Genomic DNA, 25,672 nt, shown 5'->3' on the forward strand with positions numbered 1-25,672 from the left:
AGTGGGTGAAACAACTGTTTGTAGTTGTTAGCGTTATTACAAGAGCTTAGTTCAAAATTGCGTTAGTACGTTTAAATTTTGTTAACGTTTCAGTTTAATTTGTTACCATTCCATGGACAACAGGCACTTGAACTTTTTTTTCGAAATAGCAGGTAACTGAAAGTACTTGGTATTATTCAATGAAAAACTCAATTATCAAAGTGCAAACCACTGTTATTGTTTACTACGTTTATACTATATCTCTTTTTTGATCAAGTAAATTATTAATAAAGTTTTGTACGTTTCGGTTGTGTTAACGAAATAAAATTGCGTCTTTTTCTTCGTGGGAATCATCCCTCCCAAATGATGGAATCTGAAAAAGTATACAACGAATAGTTAGCGAAAAACAGAAGTCAAACGTGTTTGTTTCTGCTATAATACTACCTATAAACCCCTGTTAGTAGTTACAATTGTGAAGTCAGTTATCTTTCATCGTAGATAAGGTTTTTTGTAGTCGTTACCAAAGTGCCCTAATTCACGTTACAAAAGTTCCCCATCGTTACAAAAGTTCCCGATGATCGTTACAAAAGTTCCCTACACACGTTACAAAAGTTCCCTAAGCACGTTACAAAAGTTCCCTACGTTACAAAAGTTCCCTTTTTTCGTTACAAAAGTTCCCTTTTTACGTTACAAAAGTTCCCTTTCTTCTGGCTCTCTCTCTCTCCCTCTCTCCCTCTCTCTCTCTCTTTAAAAAAAAAACCACAAATTCATTAACAACCACAATATATTTTTATCAGCTTTACACAGTTACAGTTACAAAATCGACAGGCTAGAATTTTTTCAAGTTTGCCAGTGAGATAACTTAAATTTTATGCAAGCTTTTAGCATTAAGACCAGACCCCTCTTACTTTTACAGTTTCATAACATATTTTGAATGTACTGGCGGAATTCATCCAAGACATTGATGTCCATCAGTAGCCTGTCACTCGGGGGGAATCCACTTAAAGGAAACCTGAGGCTTGCAAACAGGCTTGTTGCACGTGCAAAGACAACAGGATGTATTTTGTGGACACAGCGTGACAGCACATTTGTTTTCGCCGCAGATTTCAGGATTCTTCATGCACTTACAGTTTGTTGGTCCTGTAGAGTAAAACAAATAGATCCATAATGCCAGCAATCAGGTTGGAACTACAAGACGATAGTTTATTGCAGAAAAAAGAAAGAGTAATAATGTATACGTCAGGAAAAACCTTAACTCGGAACAGAAAGAAAAGAACTACTCAATGGTCCATCTGGGTTTCGTTTTTAAATTTCTGGGGAGTAAAATAGCGGGGGAACGTATAATTTTTCACGTGAATCTTTTATAAAAGTTTTTTAACAGAGTGTGGTATGAAATGTTAGCGGAACTAATTTGTGAATAGGCAGTTTATAAACTATAAGTTTTGTTTTAGTACTTGGATTCTTAATGTTCGACTCGGCTACTTGGTGTAAATTGAGGATTTTAGGGCGACAAATCGCACTGTTACTTTTGAAGTCAGTCACAAATGTAAAGTAGCAACACGAGAACCCATTCACTCAGAGTTTGCACTTGGTATAGAAATAGAGCTCTTTGAATTTTCTCTTTGAATTTGACAATTTTATTGTAGTACGAAATTTCAACGAACATAATATCAAATTATTTTCAAACTGTGAAGGCGATATCAATTCTTTGTATCAAGGGGACAGGGGAGTTTTATTTATGCGAGTTTGAAAGTAACTGATTTAAAAGAACCAAAGAAAAAAGTAAACAATAACATAGTTTTTACCGTTCGGTCCCTTTGGAAACTGTGGAGACAAAGAGAAAAAACGAAATTTTATTTCCTATGAACGTATTTGTTCACTAATTTTTCGATTGATTTTACAATTAAGACAGTACCACTGAGTTTAACAGTGGAAATTCAATACTCTGCGGGTAAAATACCAAAGTGCGGATATTAAACCATTTTGAACGCTCGTAGTTACATTTAAAAATGGCTGCGTGATAATACTAAAGAAATCAGCGCGTAACGCTGTTGACAAACTTGGCAAACGATGTTTACTGCATGCATTTAACGTGCCTTAGCTAGTTATTCTGTACAAGGACGGGTGAGAATAATTTCATGTTTAGAAACGGAAAAAACTATGTGCATAGGGTCGCTAGCGTCTAGCGTCTAGCTATGAAGACGACGTTTCTCGAGTAAGCTAACCAACAGAAACACGATCAAGTGCACAAAATGTTACCAGGTTTGTCACGATTAAAGGCCAGGAAAATAACAGCACGAGGTCAAACAGTTTATATTATGAAGTTACAGTATGAACTCTTACCGGGAAACTGTGTACAGATGCCAAGTATGCGATTATAAGGACGATCAGGATCTTCGACATCTCGACTCTGAACTAACCGCAGTATGCTGAAAATAAAAAGCAATGTTACTGTCAGTTTAATAATTAAAAATTACCAGAGAGGAAGGCAGAGAGCAAGCGAGCATGAAAGTACTGAAACGCAAAAGAAAAACAGGCAGGCAAGCCGAGACAAGGGGATAAAAGGCGAGGAAGCCGAACAAGCAGCTCTTAAATCGTTTTCTTTTCCATCAGTGCGACGCTCTCACAAAATGCGCGATGTCGTAAAGTTTTTAAGTAATTATCATATAGCTTTCTTTCTTAATGATTCCAAACAACTGATTGCCTTTATAGGGTAAATTTTTTGATCAGAAATCTCACGCCTTGAGTTACCACTTAAATGGCACATTCCGTATTCTTTTTTGTTGAAGCTTGATTTTTTGACGCATGATCCTTCGACGGATTATTTCATTGAATTATAAACCTTTAAAAATTAAAAACCTTTCCGTAAATAATAAGGAATGGACTCTACTTTTCCACTCACCACTTTATGACTCTTAAAAATTGAAAACAAAAGTGCGGAACGACGTTCACCAAAGGCAAAAGATCGTTATTGATTGTTGAGACAATTCAGTCACAGTATATTCTCGCTGTGGATTCTTCTGTTGATCTTGTATAATTGAGTTTGGCAGCTTAAGAGGAAATTTCGACTCAGACCGAGCGGGCAGTGGCACAAAAGTTGCACTTCAGAATTTTTGATATGCCGCCCAAAGAAAGCCTATGGTAGGCCTAGAAACGTGGTGGGATTTTTTTCTTCAAATATTTTTTCAACCGGTCAAAAACTTACAAAACCGTTATGAACCCGTGTCTTCTTAAACACACAAAATAAACATGACCAATACCGTGTCGTAAACTTCGCACTGGCTCATTCGCATTAGATGAAATCCCGTTTTTGAGCCTAGAAATGGACTATTGAAGTGTTTATAAGTCATTTGAGTCCAATCTTTCTTCTGTAAGTTAATTGCGAAGGTCACGGCGAGCCGCTGAAAACCACTAAAATTCGGTTGCTCGTAATTCTTAATTTGGCGCTCTTTTTCGAGAAAGAATTTCTCTACCTGGTAAAACTCTAAATAACTTGAATTTCAGATATTTTGAAAGGGGAAATGCCATTCTAAAAGATAGTGTAAAAAATTATTTCGGGCTCTTTATACGCGCTGAGTGCGAACGCTCTCAAAATACTTATAATTACAAAATTATCTGTCACTGAAACGTAAACAATACCCACATTCTTCCTGCCTGAGAGTCCAAAACGTCTTCTTCTGAGTCTTTCCTCCGTTTTCTACTAGTATTTAGATGTAATCTACAGCAGAAGTTCCCTGTTAAGATCATCCTGAACACCATATCTTCCAAATATCGAGAATAAAGCGAATTTCGAATCCTATCGCCATCTTTAATAGCGATCAGTCTTCAAGCGTGCTGTCGACAACTTCAGTACATCTCCGTGTTGACATTCAACATTCGACCACTCTCAGGTCTGCCATGATATATTCCCATCTCTTGTTAAACAGCTGTCGAATAAATATACCCTTCTTGTATCAACATTTTGATTTCTCGACCGAAATACCGGTCCGTTCATTTCTTCATGGTCAAGAACAACGCACTGGAACCAGGCAAACTGTTGTTCTCCGATTACATGTTGACTAAACTTGCGTGTCACGCAATCCCTTTCCTTAGTCACTCGGTTGTTTTTTTGTTACTCGATTTCCATAAATGAATTAAAAACAGCCGATAATTCGAAAGATCAGGACGTCTAAATTAAATATTCTGGTTAACGCTGTGCCAACATCCCTTTGTGACCCTTCACGAAAAAATCGTAAACTAGTCCTGATCGTAAACAGACTTACCTTATTATAGGACTATAACGAAGCATTTTAACAACGCGAACAAAATATACGCGTAATAAAATTAACGCGAATTTAAGAAATGTTCTGGTTAAATGCTTATAGTAAACGTGTTTATATTAATTAACATCAATAAAATTAACGCGAATTTTTGAAATTCGCGTTAATAACATGTATCGTTTATTTCCTATAATAAGGTATGTAAAGGTTTAATATAGCGCTCATTGTTTCACTATACTCAATCAACTAAAGGTTGAAACAATATATGGTAAACCATTATTTGCAAGAAACAGAATCTTGGCCAAAATGATATTTTCAACAGATGGCTTGGCCCACACCATCGCCACTAACCCACTAACCCCTGCCTACACGACGACGAGCGGTACTCCGCCTGAGGTCCAGATCATATGTCCTTTTGTGAAAACAGGTATACAGCAATACAGCAAACAGAGACCTTGCCCTGTTAACTATTGTATTGAGGTATCCAGAACGACATCTTCACTTTGGGGCGGAGCCTCCCGTGGTTGGGTAAGTGGTGATTGGTCAAAGACATTGCGAAAAAAAAATAGATCGATCATTTCGGTCAATACGATTTGAAAGGCACTGCCTTTTTTCTTCAGGCACAACCATGGGCCCCTACCTGGCACAACTGTCTCACGGCATATAGTCCTACATATCTTCCGATCCAGTTAAAATAACTGCCGTATTCCATCGAATAAGCGCCGTCCCCGAATAAGCGAAGCATTTGAATAACGCCGCATTTGGGACAAAATGTAAATAAGCGCCTCCTCCGAATAGAAGAGTCCCGATGCGGTGCTTATTCGAGGAATTCCCTTTGACCGACAATGGAACTCTAAAACACTTAAAGTGAATATATTACACCATTATTCGATCATCAAGTGCTCTGTCCAGAATTATTACAGTACGTAGTTTTGTTGTGAAGGCCGTTCATGAACTTTACCGTTACACCAAGCCCAATTTCTCTCTTTCTTTTTCCGGGTACCTTAGCCTGCGAGCAGGCTCCCGATGATGTTTTCGGCGAGCGGAGCGAGCCGAGTAATGTGTCGGGTCGGGACAGGAAATCGGGGGAGCCTGCGGACAAAGCTTTTTTGCCGCCGTTCCGTGCACGAGATTCTAGTGCAACATCTGATTGGTCGAATCACTGATTGTTGACAGGTCTTATCAACATATCTCAATTTGCCGACACCGTAAATATACACGGACGCGATGGAATGCGGCTTATTATGAAGTGAAAACATGGCGTCTTTGCGAATTACGAACGATCTCTTTGAACGTGCGTTGGACGATTCTTTAAAAGATTTCGTCCACATACGACAGATTACTGAACCATATACTGGCATATACAAAACGCAAAATAGTCAACAGACTTGCGCGTGAAAAAAATTTCAAATCTATATTTGAATCATGTGGTGCCAACGTAACGCAACGAACAAGGGAGGTAAAAAATCCTAAACATCGAGCTAAAAAGACAGAGCGCTCGATCAAAATAATGCAAGAAGCATAGACTTTACAATACAGAAGGTCTCTCTGAAACCAACATTCAGCTTTTTCATAGTAAAGCTGACACAGTCTCTGGCGAAGCCGGACCAAGATTTAATCCGTGATAAGACAATACATCTTGCAACAGTATTGATTAAAATGCCGGGCCCGGCGTCAATAAAATGCAAGTAGTTTACATTTTCACGGAACATATAGGTCTTGTCCTTCCAGGGCGAACATTTTCAGAGCGTAAAGCATATCTTGCAAATAGAATTGAGCCAAAACAAACTGAACTAGCACAACATGTGGCAGAGTACAAATTTAGAGGTGTCATTCAACTCTACAAACGGAAACCACGCAGCGCGGACTAATGACCTCTATACATTTCCTTGGCCACAATCAGACGGCTCTATTCAATACATAATGCCTCCAAATAAAAACAGTACCCTCAGAAAGAAGTCGGAAGCAAATAAGGTCGAAAGACCGAACTTACCATAGAACGGCTAAAGTACAAATGTCACGAACGTAGGAGTCTGTGTAGGCCCGTCACCTTTATTTACAATTGACTTTTTTTTTTTTTTGAGGATCGCTCCGATCCATATTGGAGAAAAGCGCGGTTTTTTCCCGCGAGCTGTCATTTTCAAGTACGCTCTAATTACATTCCAATGCATCTAGGCGGAGAAGGCGGAGTTGATGACACGTTGTCGACAGATTAGTGACAGATGATGACAGGTTTATAAAAAGGGGCGGAATGGCTGCCTCCATGCTTTGTCAACAGGCTCTCTCTCCCAGCCCCCTCTCCGCTCTTCCTTTTTCTTTTCGCCCCCTACCGGAGAGCCTGTTCACAGGCTACGGGTACCTGTGCAAGTAGTCTGTTGTCAGTGTTTGCTTTGTTTCAAAAGTGGTGTCCTCAAATTACTCCCCCCCCCCCCAACCCCCCGCGAATTAGCGCCGCATTTGAGACCTGAATAGGGTATACATTCGCTGAAACTAGACTTATCACTCATCACATGGAAACGTCATCCACAGTCCAGTTGACCAACCAACATTTCCAAGTACACAAATCGTTAGTGAGCTAGACTCTTGGTCGACCGGTCCGTATTCGAGCCCTGGCCGGAATCATTGCATTATGTTTTGGGGCAAGACAATTTTTTTTCCCACAGTGCTGTCTCCACCAAGGTGTGTATGTTGAGGAGGAAGGAGAGGATAATCCTGCGATGGACTAGCATCTTATTTTGTAGGAGTAAAATACTCCTACTATATATTGAAACTGGAAGAAGCTCCGGCCTGACGGGCCACTAGCCCGGGGGGGGGGGGGCCTCCCCTATATGGCTTATACGGGGACGTGCCGCTGGATAGGGTATGGTTTTTGACTCCTTCGGTCCTGAACAGGGTATATAATTTCAAGCTCCTGTCCTAAACAGGGCCTGAATCTGTCCTAGACAGGGTATGGCTGCAAGACTGTCGTCCATGTATTTACATTGTTTTCGCTTTCACTGCAATAAAAAAGCATTATTTTATTCGGTGGGATAGGTGTTTCTGCATTTCAATGCTTCAAACGTCGCGTATGGGACGCAATCACAATAAAGCGCAAATGATTGTTGATGTTGTCCTTTGTCCTAAATAGGGTCTTAGAATAGGGGGTGTTGTCCTACACAGGGTAGGTATTTTAAGTTTTTATTGTCCTAAACAAGGTCAGGGTTTCAAACTTCCAGTTGCACCCCTATACCTAAACTTAGGTCAAGAACCCCCCCCCCCCCCCCTCCCCAGGGACTAGGCTTCAACAGTTTTTTGAAAAGCCATGAAGAAGGAAGGTAACTTTTAGATCTTTTACGACCAGCGCGTACCATGCATACGGGGAAAAGTAATTATACCCGAGGCCTCGAGCCCGAGACGCCGTCCATATCTCTACTCTTATATAACATTTTGACGTAATATATCAATCACGAGAGGCAGTGTTTCATCGGAATATCCAAACTCCGAGAAGAGAGTTGAAAATACGACGCGCAGCGGAGTATTTTTGACGAAATTCGAGGTGTTTGGATAGCCGATGAAACACTGTCTCGAGTGTTTGATATATCTTCTCGATCGAAACAAAAACTTCGGAGTAAACGGAGAAATAAAATCGTAAAAAATCTATGCTAATTAAGATCGGGTTTCCAAACCACCGTCACGGTTATAATATTCTTTGTTTTAACTTGATGAATTATTAATGAGTTTGAGAAAGAAAAAGTAACAAGGGGCAAAAACGAAATAGTCTGTTTTACTCTACCAATTGCCCTTTATGAAATGTCGAAAGGGGTAAGGAATTATCCCTTATATTACTTTTCTTTTAATCCACCAAACACCGGGCAGTCGATCTATCTAAATATTCTAAATTGTTTTCTTTTATTTAAAGTCGAATGGACCCCTGTCGAAAGTGAAAATTTAATTAAAGTAAAAATACGTGTCACTTCTGGAGCTACGTAAAAAAGGCAACATCCTCAATTTTATTGATGGTTTATACACGTTTTTATTTCGTCAGGTAGCGAAAAGGAAGTTTTATTTTGTCTTCAAAAGGATATAAAAGAGCAAGGATAGTAAGGATCTGGACCTTGGGTTGAGCTCATGGGGGGTACTCGGGATTTCAAATGACGGGTATGATCGAATGGGAGCGAAAATCATGACCCAAAAAATCCCTGAGGCTTCCAACAAAACCCAAAAAAAACCCTGGACCAAAAACCAACCCCCAAAAAATCCCATTTCAAATTTCTAAGCCACGAAATAAATCAGAAAGGGAGAATATAAGATATAACACACAAAAAAACACACATTAGAAACACGTTGAGTGTTTGTACTTTATTCGCAGAACTATGTGGTCAAAGCATTGCCACGAATTTTGAGATTGTTTGTAATACCCCCAAAAATCCCTAGTTAAATCAAGCCACCCAATAAAATACTTGCCAAATTTTGCTACCCAAAAAATCCCGGAATCGAAAATTTCAAACCCAAAAAAATCCTTCGATCATTCCCGTAACTTTAAATCCCGAATAACCCCCCCCCCCCAACTGGGGGGTTGAGTGCCTTCGGTGAGGTGTAGCGGAGAGGGGGAGGGGTGATGGAGTGGGTTCAGCACTTGCGATAACAATATTATTTTGGACAAGACGTTGCCGCTCAGAAATGATTTGCCGTTAATTTAACCTTTGGTTGTTTGCATATTGTAAAACAACTGCTGTAGAGGCTTCTATTTTGATTGTTTTTCGTCGAAACTGTGCCATAATCCCCCTACTTGTTTTAGGTAGATGGAAAGGGTCGAAAAGAATTTCAACTTGAGAAACTCTGCAGAAATTTTTCACGTTCTCACTAAAGTTCTCACATTTTTTTCCGAAAAGGATCATAATTGTTCTTTTTTCAACAACTCGGCTGGGTTATTTTTAAAAGAACAATCATGATCGGTTTTGGAAACAAAAATGCGAGAACTTTAATGAGAACTTGAAAAATTCCGGCAAAGTTTTTCAAGTTGAAATTCATTTCGACCCTTTCCATCCACTTCCCCTTAAACACAAAACAATTAATTTAGACGTCCTGATCTTTCAAATCATCGTGTTTTTTATTTCATTTATGGAAATCGTGAGCAAAAACATACCGAGTGACTAGTACGAAAGCGATTGCGTGACACGCAAGTTTCAAATTAGTCAACATGTCATCGGAGAACAACAGTTTGTCTGGTTTGTTTCCGACCATGAAGAACTGAACGGACCGGCGTTTCGGTCGAGAAATCAAAGGATTGATACAAGAAGGGTACATTTATTCGACGGTTGTTTAACAAGAGATGAAATATATCATGGCAGACCTGAAAGTGGTCGAATGTTGAATGTCAACACGGAGATGTACTGAAGTTGTCGACAGCACGCTTGAAGACTGATCGATATTAAAGATGGCGATAGGATTCGAAATTCGCTTTACCCTCGATATTTAGAAGATATGGTGTTCAGGATGATCTTAACAGGGAGCTTCTGCTGTAGATTACATCTAAATACTAGTAGAAAACGAAGGAAAGACTCAGAAGAAGACGTTTTGGACTCTCAGGCCGGGAGAATGTGGGTATTGTTTACGTTTCAGTGACAGATAATTTTGTAATTATAAGTATTTTGAGAGCGTTCGCACTCAGCGCGTATAGAGAGCCCGAAATAAATTTTTACACTAGGTTTTAGAATGGCATTTCCCCTTTCAAAATATCTGAAATTCAAGTTATTTAGAGTTTTACCGGGTAGAGAAATTCTCACTCGAAAAAGAGCGCCAAATTAAGAATTTCGAGCAACCGAATTTTAGTGATTTTCAGCGGCTCGCCGTGACCTTCGCAATTAACTTACAGAAGAAAGATTGGACTCAAATGACTTATAAACACTTCAATAGTCCATTTCTAGGCTCAAAAACGGGGTTTCATCTAATGCGAATGAGCCAGTGCGAAGTTTACGACACGGTGTTAGTCATGTTTATTTTGTGTGTTTTAGAAGACACTGGGGTTCATAACGGTTTTGTAATTTTTTGACCGGGTGAAGAAATATTTGAAGAAAAAAATCCCACCACGTTTCTAGGCCTACCATAGGCTTTCTTTGGGCGGCATATCAATGATTCTGATGTGCAACTTTTGTGCCACTTATTTTTGTTTTCGCGCGGTATTAGTGGATCTTTGCTCTTAATACAGCTGAAAAATCATGAAAAACTACAAATATTTTAAAGTAACCAACAGTGTTTATATTATATTGGCCTTTCGTAGCCTGGGTTTAATTTCAGTTATATAATAATGGTAAAAATCGACACAACCAACAGCTTCTTAGCAGGAAATAGTACAATCATTGGACTTTGTGTTCAGGGGAAGTTCATATTGTTCGAACGTTTGAAAGTTTACTGCTTTTTTGTAAAAGAAGCATGCATATCCTTTATATTAAGTAAGGTCCATTTAGCACTCAAAATGGATAAATATGATTATTTACTTATTGAGACTTGCTAATTGGTTCTTGGCAGCTTAATGCAGCTAAGAGCATTGTAATTAAACTAAGACCTAATATGGTATAATCAACAGCGCCCCGTTATATTGGTCCTGCATAGTGTAGGCGATAACACAGTGGTAATCCACACAACTAGCAGCTTTTCAACGCTGTATTAAAGTTCGTAATTTCGCATGTCAGATGTGACCACTGCTTTTATTTTAAAAAGGCATTTGATTCTATCTTGGTCCATTTTGTTAACAAAATGGGTAAATATGATTTGTTAATTTGCTAGGTTATTTAGTCTTCCAAATGGGTAAATAAGACTTGTTAATTTTGGAATTGGAATATATTAGACTGAAGGTCGAAACTGAGTTTTAAAAAGCTTTAGGTAAAACAAGCGACCCGTCGAGAAAAATGAGCAAAAACTCTAGATATGACAGGAAATAAAAAAAAAATGTTCAGACACAAAAATTTTTCTTTGAATGTCTAATGAAGTTGAGATGCCTTATTCAACTTGTATTTCAAGCCATTGCACTTGTTATTGTTGTCTATCGCACTTACTCCGAATCTAAAAAATCATTTAGCGTTTGCATCTAACATTATTTTAGACAAAATTGAGGTTTCTTTCCTTTCTTTTTTTCAAAAAGAGTCAAGAAAATACAGTGCAATCCCACTTTTCACGAGTCCAAGGGAAAGCTGAAATTGATTAAAAAAATTGAGAATTTAAGAAAACGAGGGTAAAATTGCAGTGTTCGATTTTGTAAAGCAAATCCAAGGGAAACGGCCTTTGGCTTGTTTTAAGCGGTGGTAAGAGCTAGACAAGATCGCACGTATAACTGTTTAAATTCCTTTTCTCAGTTTTCCTTCGACTTTTTGATGAACTTTCCTCGCACTGTTATGTGTCTATGATTTAATATCAAAACTGATAATAAACTACATATTTCGTCTTTGTATAACACTGGAATATTCTCTAAAGAAAACAAAACAACAACAACAACGTTTAGCAAGCAGGTAAATGGACAAACTTGTTTATTACATTACCATGTATTGTTACAACCATTGCAAATAAAGTAAAAATAGGTCACCAAGGGTGACATGAGTCTAATGCCGTATGGCATAGTGATACAGATTGCGCGGTTTTCGTAAGCCGGTTAAAATTGGTTAGAGGTTTGTGTTCGGGAGTTTAATTTAAAATGCTTATAGCAAGCTAGGGGCATCGTGGATGATTATGGATGAAAACGAAACAGTCATAAATGTTATATGCTTCACAAAATTTAAAGTATGAACAGGAGTTGATGTTACTTCTTCCGTATTGTCCGTAAAAGCAGAAACGATTAAACATTTGGACAAGATTGCGTGACGATTTACAAAAAGCATGTTCATTACAACAAGGGTTGAAGAACTTCACATCGTTTTCTTTCAGATTTTTCACCATTTTGATGATGACTCTTGAAACAGATTTTGCAATAAAAGCACTTGAAATAGTGACTATTACTCCATTGTACTGTAAGCACTTAGTGACAGATTTTCCTAAAAACGGGTGTAAATGCTCACGTCAATATAATGATGACCTTTTGAACGCTGGAAACTAGGCAATTATTATCGAGCTACCATACACAGGAGCGAAGACTGTTTATCATGATGTACAAATTTCGCGAATCATCACTTCCATATCAATGTAACCATTTTATGATTTTTCTAGCTGTAAGAAGAACTTAAGATCTCTGAGAGTCGTAAAAGCATGAAATTCGATTTCAGTGTATGGCAAAGGCCGGGACAGTGTAATACTGCAAAGCGGCCAAACAAACGCATTTTGATTTAGTCGCGTAACTTGATTTACATTTATCCATGTACATCTTTTTATTTTTGAAGGTTTTTGTTTGCACTGTAAAGAAAAAATTGGTCAAAATTCGAATGACTTAAATACAAAAACCGAGGTAAAGTTTTCTATTTTTTAAAACAAAATAAATATTTGGTCGCATTGTGTAAATAAACGCGAGTCGCCGTCGAAATATTTTTTCTCAAAGACGTCTTGCTTTTTAAGTAAGACGAAAACACAAGTTCTTAACTGAACTGAAAACGAAGATTTATTTTCACAAAAAGCTTACAAATGTCTTAACTGGAAAATTATTTCGTCCTGTTCAAGTGTTGAATAATCGTGACTTGAGAAAGAAATTATGCGTGGGAACACGTGTCGCTGATTGGCTGTTTTTAATTGAAACTAATCGTGCGTGTCCGTACGGAGTCCGTTCTTGCAGCTGATCATTGTTTTCTACATTACAGCGAACGATTATCGATCCCGAACCATTCCCTTGGGATTGCTAACAGCTTTTTTCATATAACAAAGCGTCTAATGCGCATGCGCAAAGCGCACGCAAGCATTAGACTCAAAAAAGCTTTCTAAGGCCAATTATGAAACTACAACCTCTTTTTCATGTCTTATCTACCAGACCACAAAAGTATAGTTTTTTGAAACATCTTATAAATTTCATGTTTTGTCACGCTTCTTTAATCCACCGAAGATATTGATCCCGTCAGACATCACTAATTAATAAAACGATTCTCATCAGGTATACACACAAACGTATTACAGTTGCAAGGACAACAGGTAGGGTCCTGTGGACAGGATGAGAAAGTACATGGACTCTGACAGTTTTGAAGCCGTTTCATGCAGTTGCAGTTTTGTCGTCCTGTGAAGAAAATTGAATTTGGTCATAATCCGAATATAAATATAAAACTATCTAGGTCTCATCCAACTTTATTAAACCGGTAGCAACTGTTTAGTCGAGTTTCGCGCACTAAGCGACAATGCGTGAAACTCGAGTAACAGAACATGAGCCCTTCGCATCAGATGTGCGGATAAAATAAAAAAATAAAAAATAAATTTTTTTTTTTAGTGGTCATGCACTTAGTTTATGAATAAAGGATATATCCTACCAGCTATTGTCGCGTGTTTCGTTTTGAAATGGCCAAACAAATCGGATATTAGTTCTAGGGACGACATCCAATCGCTTTATCAGTTCACTTTTGTAACACTTGCCATATGTTAAGAGTCATTCTCGTTCCCATCGCCCTTTCGTTTCTCGTAGCCGGCTGGGCCTAGACACGAGAAAGCGAAGGGCTCTGGGGACATAGGATTTTCAGTCCTAGATTTTAGGACTTCCGGTCTCCATGTATGCAGTCATGATGTTTCAAAAGAATCATGAGAGTCGTTACGTTTTTTGACTTCCCTTTAAGAATTCTTTGTTCCAAACAGCCAATTAAAAAATTCGAACCAATTTTAAAATCCTGAGTTCCAAGAGCCTTTCGTTTTCTCGTGCCAAGGCCCAGCCGGCTAAGAGAAACGAAGGGCTATGGGGACGAGAATGACTGAGAGTTCCAAGGGGTTTCGGAAGCTTTCTTGGTTCCAGACCTCGTACTAGCTCGCCGCGTATAATTTGTTCGGTTCCAGACCATTCACCATTTCATTCAAAGACCATTCAAATATTGCAATTCTTTGGGCGTTTTTAATAAAACAATTATTCCACTCGCGCTTGTTGGATATGAGATCGCTAAACATCTGATATCAAACGCGCGCTCATGGAGTAATTGTTAATTAGCATCTCGTTACATTGGTCTCTGGTAACTTGTAAGTGATCCTGAGTCATCTTTACTGTGGTAATACACAGAAGAGCCTTTCTGTAAAGTTGATACTGTGTTTTCAGGGTTGAAATACATAATTTTTTAAACGTTAACAGTTGAAACCGCTTTTTTGAAGAAAATGGTGCTATGTTAGACTAGGTCTTAGCCGCTCAAGACTTACTAAGAGAAGAGTCCCTAAATCCGCCCACTTCAAGACACCAGTCAGCCCACTATTACTCTAGCTTCCTATTCCAACGATGAGAAGCGCTTATAAGCGCTTTAATTGGTGGAAAAATTTCAAGGTCAACAAAAAGGTAAAAAATAAAGCTAGAATGTTTACATAACAATTAAACACAGAAAGGGCTTTCTTTACAATTTTTACCAACACATCGCTTTAATCAAGCTTAAAAGCATTGCAATCGTCAGATATTTCTATTTGTAACTTATCTCAATATCTTTTTGGCTTCCCGGCCGGTATCTTTTCGATATTTGAAGAACATGTTTTTACCAGGTTGTTTGCCTTTGCTAAAACGTGTTGACATTGTGATTACTAACGTTCTTTTGATTGGATAGTTGCCCTCACTGCGTAAATAGTTCACATCGGATCGAAAACAATACCGTTTCGTTTCTGAGGAAACGAAACAAAAGCACCGTGAACTGCTTTTCTTTCTCCCTCTCTCTTAAAAAAATCCACGAACTCATTAACAACCACAATATATTTTTATTAGCTTTACACAGTTACGGTTACAAAATTGACAGCCTAGATTTTTTTCTAGTTTGCCAGTGAGATTACCACAATTTTATGCAAGTATTTAGACCAGACCCCTCTTATTTTTTACAGTTTCACAACATATTTTGAATGAACTGGCGCAATTCATCCAAGACCTTGATGTTCATCAGTAGCTCGTCACTCGGGGAATTGCCACTTTAGCGAAATCTGAGGCTTGCAAACAGGCTTGTTGCAATTGCAAAGACAACAGAATGTGTCTTGTGGGCAGAGCGTGACAGCACATTTATTTTCGCTGCAGATTTCAGGATTCTTTATGCACTTACAGTTTGTTGGTCCTAAAGAGTAAAAAAAGATTGGATCATTAATGCCAACAATCAGGTTGGAACTACGAGACGAAGGTTTATTGCAGAAAATAGAAAGAGTTATAATGTATAGGCCGGGGAAAACCTTACTCGGAACAGAAAGGAAAAAACTACTCAATGGTCCATCTGGGTTTCGTTGTTAAAACTCTGCGGAGTAAAATTGCGGGTGAACGTATAATTTTTCACGTGTGTCTTGAATCTTTTAAAAAAGTTTTTTTTTAAAGAACGTGGTATGGAATGTTAGCGGAACTAATTTGTGAATGGGCAGTTTTTTTAACTATAAGTTTTGTTTTAGTACTTGAATTCTTAATGTTCGACTCGGCTACTTGGTGTAAATTGAGGATTTTAGGGAGACAAATCGCACCGTTACTCTTGAAGTCAGTCGCAAATGTAAAGTAGCAACACGAGAACCCATTCTCTCAGAGTTTGCACTTGGTATAGAAATGGAGCTCTCTGAATTTTCTCTTTGAATTTAACTGTTTTATAGTAATACGAAATTTCAACGAGCATAATATCAAATTATTTCAAACTGTGAAGGCGATATCAATTCTTTGTATCAAAGGGACAAGGGAGTTTTTTATGCGAGTTTGAAAGTAACTGATTTAAAAGAACCAAAAAAAGTAAACAATAACGTAGTTTTTACCGTTCGGTCCCTTTGGAAACTGTGGAGAGAAAGAGAAAAAACGAAATTTTATTTCCTATGAACGTATTTGTTCACTAATTTTTCGATTGATTTTACAATTAAGACAGTATCACTGAGTTTAACAGTGGAGATTCAATACTCCGTGGGTAAAATACCAAAGTGCGGAAATTAAATCATTCCGAACGCTCGTAGTTACACTTTAAAATGGATGCTTGATAATACTTAAGAAATCAGCGCGTAACGCTGCTTGACAAACTTGGGCAACTGTTGTTTACTGCATGCGTTTAGTACGAGCCCTAGTTATTCTGTACAAGGAAGCTAGGGTGAGAATAATTTCATGTCTAGAAAAATTATGGAAAATTTATGTGTATAGGGCCGCTAGCGTCTAGCGTCTACGGCTATAAAAAGACAACGTTTCTCGAGTAAGCGAACCAACAGAAACACGATCAATTGCACAAAATGTTACCAAGGTTGTCACGATTAAAGGCCAGGAAATAACAGCACGATGTCAAACAGTTTATATTATGAAGTTTATATTACAGATGAATTCTTACCGGGAAACTGTCTACAGATGCCAAGTATACGATTGCAAGAACGACCAGGATCTTCGACATGTCGACTCCGAACTAACAGTACGCTGGAAATAGAAGACCCGTAGAAGGCAATGTTACTGTCAGTTTTTTAATTGAATCTAACTAGAAAGCAAGTAAGATACCAAGCGAGCATGATAGCTCTGAAACGCAAGAGAACAGGCAAGCAGGCAAGCAGGCAAGCAGGCAAGCAGGCAAGCAGGCAAGCAGGCAAGCAGGCAAGCAGGCAAGCAGGCAAGCAGGCAAGCAGGCAAGCAGGCAAGCAGGCAAGCAGGCAAGCAGGCAAGCAGGCAAGCAGGCAAGCAGGCAAGCAGGCAAGCAGGCAAGCAGGCAAGCAGGCAAGCAGGCAAGCAGGCAAGCAGGCAAGCAGGCAAGCAGGCAAGCAGGCAAGCAGAGACAAGGGAATAAAAAGGCGACGGAATCATACAAACAGCTATAAAATCGTTTTCTTTTCCATCAGTGCGACGTTCTCAAAACGTTCGCAATGTTGTAACGCTTTTAAATAATTATCATATAACTTTGTTTCTTTATGATTCCAAACAATTGATTGCCTCAATACGCAAAATCTTATGATCATAAATCAAATTTTACTGGAATTACTCCTTAATGTATCTCGCGCCTTGGGTTGCCACTTAAATGACGTACTCGGTATTCTGTTTTGCTGACGCTTGTTGTTAAACGCATAATAATGTTTTTACGGATTATTTTCATTGAATTTTAAACCTTTGAAATTTAAAAACCTTTCAGTACATAATAAGGAATGGACTCTACTTTACCACTCACCACTTTATGACTCTTAAAAATTGAAGAAAACGCGGAGCGACGTTCACCAAAGGCAAAAGATCGTTATTGATTGTTGAGACAATTCAGTCACAGTAGATTTTAACTGTGGATGCTTCTGTTTATCTAGTATAATTGAGTTTGGCAGCTTAATACAGCTGAGAAAATTATGATAAAACTCAGTACAAATATTGTGAAAAAATCCACATTGTTTATATTATATTGGCGTTTCGTAGCCTGGGTTAAATCTCAGTTATCACGGTGAAAAATCGATGCAACCAACAGCTTCTTAACAGAAAATAGTACCATCATTGGACTTTGGATTCAGGGGAAGTTCATAATGTTCGAACGTTTGAAAGTTTACCGCTTTCTTGTAAAGGAAGCATGCATATCATTTAAGTAAGGTCCATTTAGCGCTAAAAATGGGTAAATATGACTATTTACTTAGTTAGACTTGTTAATTGGTTCTTGGCAGCTTAATGCAACTAAGAGCATTGTAATTAAACTAAGACCTAATGTGGAATAATCAAGAGCGCCTCGTTATATTGGTCTTTCATAGTTTAGGAGTTTTTACGGTGGTAATCCACACAACTAACAGCTTTTCAACTTTGTGTTCAGGAAAAGTTCGTCATTATCGCATTTCTTACGTGACCACTGCTTTTTTATATATATAATATATATAAGAGGCACATGATTCTAGCTTGGTCCATTTAGTCATCAAAATGAGTAAATATGGCTTGTTAATTAACTAGGTTATTTGGTTACCCAAATGGGTAAATAAGACTTGTTAATTTTGGTCTTGGCATATATTGGTCTACGGGCTGAAAAAGTGTGTCAATTTTTATAAAAAACAAGCGACGCATTGAGTTAAAACAGGCAATGAACCAAAAAATTGTTTAGACACAAGCACATTTCTTTGAAAGCTTAATGACGTTGTAATGCCTTTTCCAACGTGTATTTCAATTTGACAAGCCATTATCTTGATATTGCTGTTTATCACTGTAGTGTATGTTAAGTTCTACCCTCCTCACTCTCCATGTTTATAATTACCCAGCATGCACACTGGAGGTTGTTGATTAAAAGTGCACGAATGTGTAATGGCGTTGTTCAATGTCTGCTTGGGTAAAATGCGAATCATCTATGGTTCAATCCGCGAATCCACTGTATTCACAATTACTCTGAATCTAAAAAGCCATTTAGCGTTTGCGAAGAACAGAAAATACAGAGGAATCCCGGTGTCTCGAGCTTCCAAGGGAAGCAAAAATGATTCAAGAAATTGGGAGTGATATTGCAGTGCTCGACTTCAGTTGTAAAGCAAATCCAAGGGAAGCAACCTTCGCCTCGTTTTAAAGGAAGGTTCGACAAATCGAGGGTTGCTAGAGTTCGGGAGTTCACTATTAGTTAAATAAAAAAATCGTATAACTTTTTAAAATTATTTTCTCAGTTTTTGTTTGACTTTTTGTTGAGCATCCCTCGCACTGTTATATTTCTATGATTAATAAACTCCCTATTTCGTCTCTTTAAACACCAGAATATTCCCTAAAGAAAGCAAAACAACAACAACAGCAACGTTTAGCAACCAGGCAAATGAACTAACTTGTTTATTATCTTATCATTTATTGTTGCAACCATTACAAATAAAGTAAAAAAGCTTTCCGAGGCCAATTATGAAACTACATCCGCTTTTAATGTCTTATCTACCAGACCATAATAAAAGTAGTTTTAAACACCTAATACGCTTTATTAATTAATAAAGCGATTCTCATCAGGTATACACACAAACGTACCACAGTTACAAGGACAACAGGTAGAGTCCAGTGGACAGGATGAGAAAGTACATGGACTCTGACAGTTTGGAAGGCGTTTCATGCAGTTGCAGTTCTGCCGTCCTGTGGAGAAAATTGAATTTGGTCATAATCCAAATATAAATGTAAAACTATTTGGGTCTCATGCAACATCATTAAACCGGTAGCAACTTATATTTTCTCGAGCCGTCACGCACTAAGCAACATTGCGTGAAACTCGAGTAACTGCACATGAGCTCCTTACATCAGATGTGCGGATGAATAAAGGATATATCTTACCTGCTATTGTCTCGTGTTTTGTTTTGAAATGGCCAAAATATACTAAGGGTTCCAAGGAGTTTAATATTTACCAGCAGACTCCGTACGTATAAATGGCCACCTTAAAAAAACAGCAGTTTTAACTTTATCTTTTATTCATCCTCTTATTTGATGTGAACGTCCCTTGTGTAACTGTCTTAATGTTCCTATCCCAACATTTGTATTTCGCTCTGCATGTATTTGCATGCATTGAGCCGCTCCTGCAACTACGCGAAGCAACATATATCCTATTTCTTTGTTCAGTCTGACTCTCAATATTTTTTTTTCTACATCACATTTTCAATCATTTTGTATCTTCTTTTTTCTAGTACAACTCGCTATCGGAGTTTTGTTTGGATTCCTCGTTTGGATAAAAATTTTCTATTAAGCTTTTTCGTGGCCTTGAGGTATAATCAAGCTTTAAACATATACTTCTAATTATCTGTTTTTTTGAATCCGGATCGTATATGATGTAAAGTCGACCATAACAAATGGCTATATCTTTTTTACAGCATTCTCAAACCTTGGCTGGAAAGTAAGTGTTGTGTACTCATCTGGGAAGGAGCCGGGAATAAGTAAAAAAAAAATTCACAGAGAGGAGAAGTAATTTGTTTTATGAAGCTTAATAAAAAAAATGAGCAAAAAACTAGCTCTTACCACCGCTGGACCCTTGGGGGAACTGCAGATAGAAAATAAAAAAACTGTTTCAATTAAATTCAAAAATTAGATTTTGATTAAATAAACTTATACATGACTTTATCTTGAGCAGCTGACGCATAGTCTCGCTGTAGACAAGGCTTGGCTAAAAGTGTTTAGCGTGTCTGTATAAGGAAGGTGATATGTGTTATGTGTCCAGCAGGACTATTTTCACACAAGAAACCTTTTTAATCCATTAAGTTTAGGCATTTGTAGCAAACTTTTTAAGGAAGGATGTGAAACCAAACATAAAGAAGAATCGCAGTTCATGTATGAACCCTTACCGGTGACCCTCGTACAGTTGCGAGGTATACTATCAACAAGACTACCAAGATCTTCGACATGTCGGCTGGCCCGGCTCTGATCTAACAATGAGTGGAAATAGAAGGCGAAGTCACTGCCAGATGAAACTGAAAAATTAAGTAAGTTAACTTTCAATTTTGGTTTCACTTGCTAGCATAACAAGACAGTGTATACACAATAGCTCCATTTGGCTCGAAAAAAATGCACGGATATTTGTTGGTTCACGGACATTATTTGTTCCAAAGATAACTGTGAGCCTCGAGGAACACATAATGTCCAAGGACAAATATTCGTGCATATTTTTAAAGCCAAATGGAGGCTATTGTTTATATTATCCTTCGAATATTTTTACACAAGGCCGATTAGATTGGGTAACCTTCTCTTAAAGCTTTTATACGTTAGAATAATTTTGTTAGCGTTCAAAATACTGTTGGTCGGTTCAAAATGTTTAGTTCTATTTAACATGATGTTTAATTCAACAATTTACTCGGGCTGAACACTCCGAACTTGCAAACATAAATCACAAAGTTCGTAGACTGGGGAATATCACTTTTGGAATATCACTCGGATATTCCCCACTTTTAATTGGAGCATATTGTGTCACGTGACGCTTTTAAAGCAATCGCACCGGAGCGAAAATATTCGATGGATTATAATAGCTGGTAGGCCCGGTTACTTGTAATACTACTTGTACTTGTAAATAAGTTGTAAGATGCCGGTAATAGCGAAAGGCTAGTTTATTGTATAAAACACAAATGCTAAAACGAAAAAAGTTGCACTCGAAAATCTCTCTCATTACTTATCCTTTCTGTGTGACCATCGTCTGTTCTTCGTAACCACGTTCCTGTGTTTTAAACATAATTATTCTCGCGTCTAAACAGTTTAATTTTACGTTTCTTGTTAGAAGAATAAAGTATTTAACAATTTTATAGAAACTTAAATTTGACATCGATTTCATCAATTTGCCTGTCAACAGCCCTGTCAACACAGTCTTCAAGCGGGAAATTAATGACGAAGCAGCAAAATAAGCAAACAAAAACTTCAGTTGCGAACTTAATATCAATCATAGCGAAAAAATACAAACGATTTATAATATGGCCTTACACATTGTAACTGTAAATGAATGAATGCATTGCTTTCCACCCAAATGTTCCATTTCCACGCTACAGAGGTTTTGCGTTTTTATACATTTAAATATGTTACAAAAGCGGAAATTGAAGTCAGGGGGTTTAAAATAAGGTATGTAGTAGCATTTGAGTTACAACTGGTAATATAAATAATATATTATTATTATTATGCGTCAGTTTAAGTGCTGGGTTATTTTAATTTAACTTGCTCGATGAATTAATATGTACAAAACAAGATGAATATTGTGCAATTATATAATTTGCAATACTATTGCAAATTATTATTTAACAAACCTGCAAACACATTTAGTAAATGTCATGTAAATAATACTAAAAAGCTATTAGCTAAATATCTTAAATTGATAAATGAGCTTTGTTACAATAAGTTACCTAAAATAAATCGAAATTTGCTTTTTTTTTATTCACGCTATTCACATGTGTATATATTCGAAAGATAACCCATTCCAAACTTGTGGTATGCGATTTGCGGAAAACTGATCATATCTAGGGTTCATTTTCTAAGGCCGGAGACCTAATATAAAGCTCATATTCACCATTCTACATAACGCTATAACTATAATTTATATTAAGAGGCCTGGAAACATAACCCAGCACTAACTTACGTTTTCGTAGGCCAATACCTGTTCTGTATCACCCTTGTTGACTAATATTTAAAATTTGGTAACTTTCCATTATTAAACATTTGGAGAGGGTCGATATTTCGATCACGTCACCGATGATTCAGCACTACAGCAAGTAAGTTGTGATTTGACAAAAAACTGCAACCTCATGATGACACAAATGACAACACATTTTATGGATGATTAGCGTTAGAAGCCGGAAAGCAGAGAATTAACTGTGAGGTAATTCTATAAGTACCACAGATAAACTTTCTGCTTCATCTAGGTGATGCATGATATATAAATTATTCCATGTTATACAATTTATTTGTCTGTTTACGTATCTTTTTTGGGGTGGGAGGGTGGGTAAGTGGAGGTTATCTTTTTACCGTAGCGAGTTTTTGGAATAAGCATGCATTTTAGCAGTTTGCTGAATAAATCATTACAATAAATTTTCCTTGTATTTCAACTTGAACTGGTGAATAATAAAAAAAATGGTCAAGCATATCTTACAGTTCGCGAACTTTCTATCTAGAGTAGCAGTATGAGCTAAGCCAGATGCGCTGTTGATATTTATTTAGAAAATGAGCTGGAGGGTATAAAAAGTTTCGAGTTTATATTGTGAGGTTTTGGTTATTGGCATTTGACTGTTATGTCGCAAGCCATCAAACAATAGATCACATTCGTATTCTCGGTATTCGCCTGGAACTAGCTTGCAATTGAGGATAATGCGGGTAATCTTTTTAAATGCAAATGCGAGCCTCTATTGCGAGCAAGTTCCAGTCCAATACCGAGAATACGAATAATTATGATCTATTGTTTGATGGCGTGCGACATTACAGTTAAAATGCCGAAAACCAAAACCTCACAATATAAACTCTAAAACTTTTTTATTACCCTCCAGCTCATTTTCTAAATAATTTTATCTTTGAAACCTTACCCCATCACCCCCCCCCCCCCCCCCCCCCGATAAATCAAACCTCGCTCGACTCACGGGTTTAGCTACTTATTTACACTGACAATTGACATAAACAAAGAATCGGATAAATCACTTATGTTGCAAAATTCACAACTAGACAACGTTTTTTAATTCCCTGTCAGCTAGCGAAGCATAATTACTGGAAGGTATTTGTATTTTTGTTTCTAGTGCCCGAGTCTGCCTAACGTCTTTATTTCAGTTAGCCAGGTAGCAGAACGTTTGAATGAAGACAGTTACATGGATAATATTTAATCCTTTTGAAACTTATTTTATATTTATCCTTAAGATTGTTGTAACAGGTTTTATAAGGGTAAAAAGTGGCAAAAAATGTTGCTCAAAAACCATACGTATCGGGCTTAGCCATTGATCACCACTAATGAAGGGCTAAGCCGGAAACGTATGGTTTTTGAACAACATTTTTTTTTGGCACTTTTTACCTTTATAAAATCTTTTACTTTAATTCATCCAAGTGCCACGCAGTACCGTGAACTTTTGTTCATCAAGATTGTTGTGCCAAGTAAAGGCGAATTATTTAGAGGGTGCAGTACGCTATCCACCGGAACAGTCAGTTGACAAATCAAACCAGGTATTCCCATGTACGTACCAATGAAATTTTTAAATTTGGCGCACTATCTTTCATATTAAGTAAAACGCCGACTAATGACTTCCAGTGGGAGTTTTTGAATCAATAAGAGAGTTAGAAATGCAATAGTCGGAGTTGAGAAATTACTAAAGTGATTAATCTGATCCGGTGGGTAGTATTAACGCTATAAATTAATACGAAGACAACAACCACAAAGTTAAGCAAGTAAACCAGCTTGTTTAATGCATTTCCACACACAGTAGCAATTCCAAAAGCCTACCTGCCCTACTTGAGACAGTCAATATTCTATCCAACGCTTCCTTAAATGCTTACTTCGTTCCTTCCTAACATCTGCTAGTAAGTTGCTCACAGCTTACCTTATTAAAGCTTTTTGCAAACAAATATTAAAACGTGTCTTAGTATGGAATATATTTTACGTGTTTGCCACGTTTATCCACTTTTCAGTCTTGATTCCATCGGGTGAAGGGTTAATAAGGCTTGCAAACAGGCTTATTGCAGCTACAAAGGCTACGCGTTGGGCCTGATGGAAACGTCGCTGTTTCCTTTTCATGCACGGTTACCATAACAATCTGCAGAAAGCCTGACTGAGAGTAGCACCAGTGTCTAAAATGAGGACTGAAGTAGCAGCTTACATATAACTGGTAATCAAGATAAATGTTGTGCAGTTATAAAACTAGCTATATTAACAAACCTGAATATAGTAAATGAATGCCATGTAAATAATACTATAACGACATTACCTAAATCTCTCAAATTGAAAAACGAACTTCCTTATTTTGGTTAGATTAAAGATAATAAACGGCTTTAAGTCGCCCCTACATTTATCTAGATTTTGCCTTTAACTTTGACTTGTCATTTTCGTCTGAAACTGACATGTTTGTAACTTTGTCTGCTCCTTCGTTAAACAATTTTTGAAAACAACTTCGTTTCTAAGATTTATTTTTTAAGGCAGTTATAGACCAAAGACAATATTTGCAGTCACCATCCGAAATAATGCTATTACCATACTTGTAACAGGCTTGAAAAAAGACTGGTAAACATGACCCATTATAAATTACGTTTCGTCAGCCAAGCCTTACCCTCTATGAACCGTCCTTGCACGTCTTCTATTTAAAATTCAATATCTTTCCAACGTGGGCCAATATCGATCACGTCATTGATGATTCAGCAATACAGGAACGTGTGATTTGAAAGAAATTTGCAAACTCACGATGAAATAAATAGCAACAAAGGGCATAGATGCTTAGAAGCCGGAAAGTTGAAAGTTAACTGTAAGGGAATTTTGGGATGTGAGAGGGGTTACCTCGTTACTGTTGGTAGCGAGTATTTTGTATAAGCATGTACTTTCAGAGTTAACTGAAAGGAATATTACCATTTATTTGCCTTGGATTGTAATTAGCAGTGGTAAAAAAATATAAAATGGCGAAGCGTAGCTGTACAAGCTTCAAAAACTTTCCGTCTGGGGTTTTAATAGAAAATAAGACAAAATTTCCATCCTTATTTATTGTTTTATGGATTTCGAGATTATAATATTGTCACTGAAAATTGTAGTAAATAAAGAATTAAGTTAAATGTTGCAATATTTTTAACTGCTCGCGTCCTCGAATTGACGTCAGTCTACGAAGCATAACTCCAAAAAGTGTTTTGCGTTATTAGAGCAAGTAATGTTCAGTTGAGCTCATATTACATTTATAAAAAGACAGGTAGGATGTTATATCCTGCTGTATAGCTTCTTAGACGTCCATGCTCTAGATTTTTTATGCACAGTACAGGACTACAAAGTCAGTAAAAGGCAAAAGCTACA

At 37.5% G+C, this 25,672-nt stretch overlaps 3 long non-coding RNA genes across 4 annotated transcripts; all 3 read right to left on the reverse strand.

Annotated features, from left to right (window-relative positions):
- Positions 1-745: 745 nt before the first annotated feature.
- On the reverse strand, positions 746-17,515 carry LOC144655618 (uncharacterized). 2 transcript variants are annotated; one of them, XR_013571160.1, is made up of 4 exons: positions 17,444-17,515; positions 2,323-2,408; positions 1,785-1,803; positions 746-1,119 (listed from the first exon to the last, which is right to left on the reverse strand). It is a non-coding gene; the product is annotated as an uncharacterized LOC144655618 (long non-coding RNA). The 2 variants fall into 2 exon arrangements; XR_013571159.1 differs by lacking the exon at positions 17,444-17,515 and adding an exon at positions 2,882-2,947.
- Positions 15,034-17,527, reverse strand: LOC144655619 (uncharacterized). Its single transcript, XR_013571161.1, has 4 exons — positions 17,441-17,527; positions 16,622-16,704; positions 16,068-16,086; positions 15,034-15,397 (listed from the first exon to the last, which is right to left on the reverse strand). It is a non-coding gene; the product is annotated as an uncharacterized LOC144655619 (long non-coding RNA).
- A 1,515-nt stretch (positions 17,528-19,042) lies between these two features.
- On the reverse strand, positions 19,043-22,325 carry LOC144655620 (uncharacterized). Its single transcript, XR_013571162.1, has 4 exons — positions 22,289-22,325; positions 20,520-20,645; positions 20,197-20,218; positions 19,043-19,326 (listed from the first exon to the last, which is right to left on the reverse strand). It is a non-coding gene; the product is annotated as an uncharacterized LOC144655620 (long non-coding RNA).
- Between the last annotated feature and the right edge of the window lie 3,347 nt (positions 22,326-25,672).

Source organism: Oculina patagonica, chromosome 5 (genome assembly GCF_052425735.1).
Source record: "Oculina patagonica isolate OP01 chromosome 5, crgOcupat, whole genome shotgun sequence".
NCBI classification, from domain to species: Eukaryota; Metazoa; Cnidaria; class Anthozoa; order Scleractinia; family Oculinidae; genus Oculina; species Oculina patagonica.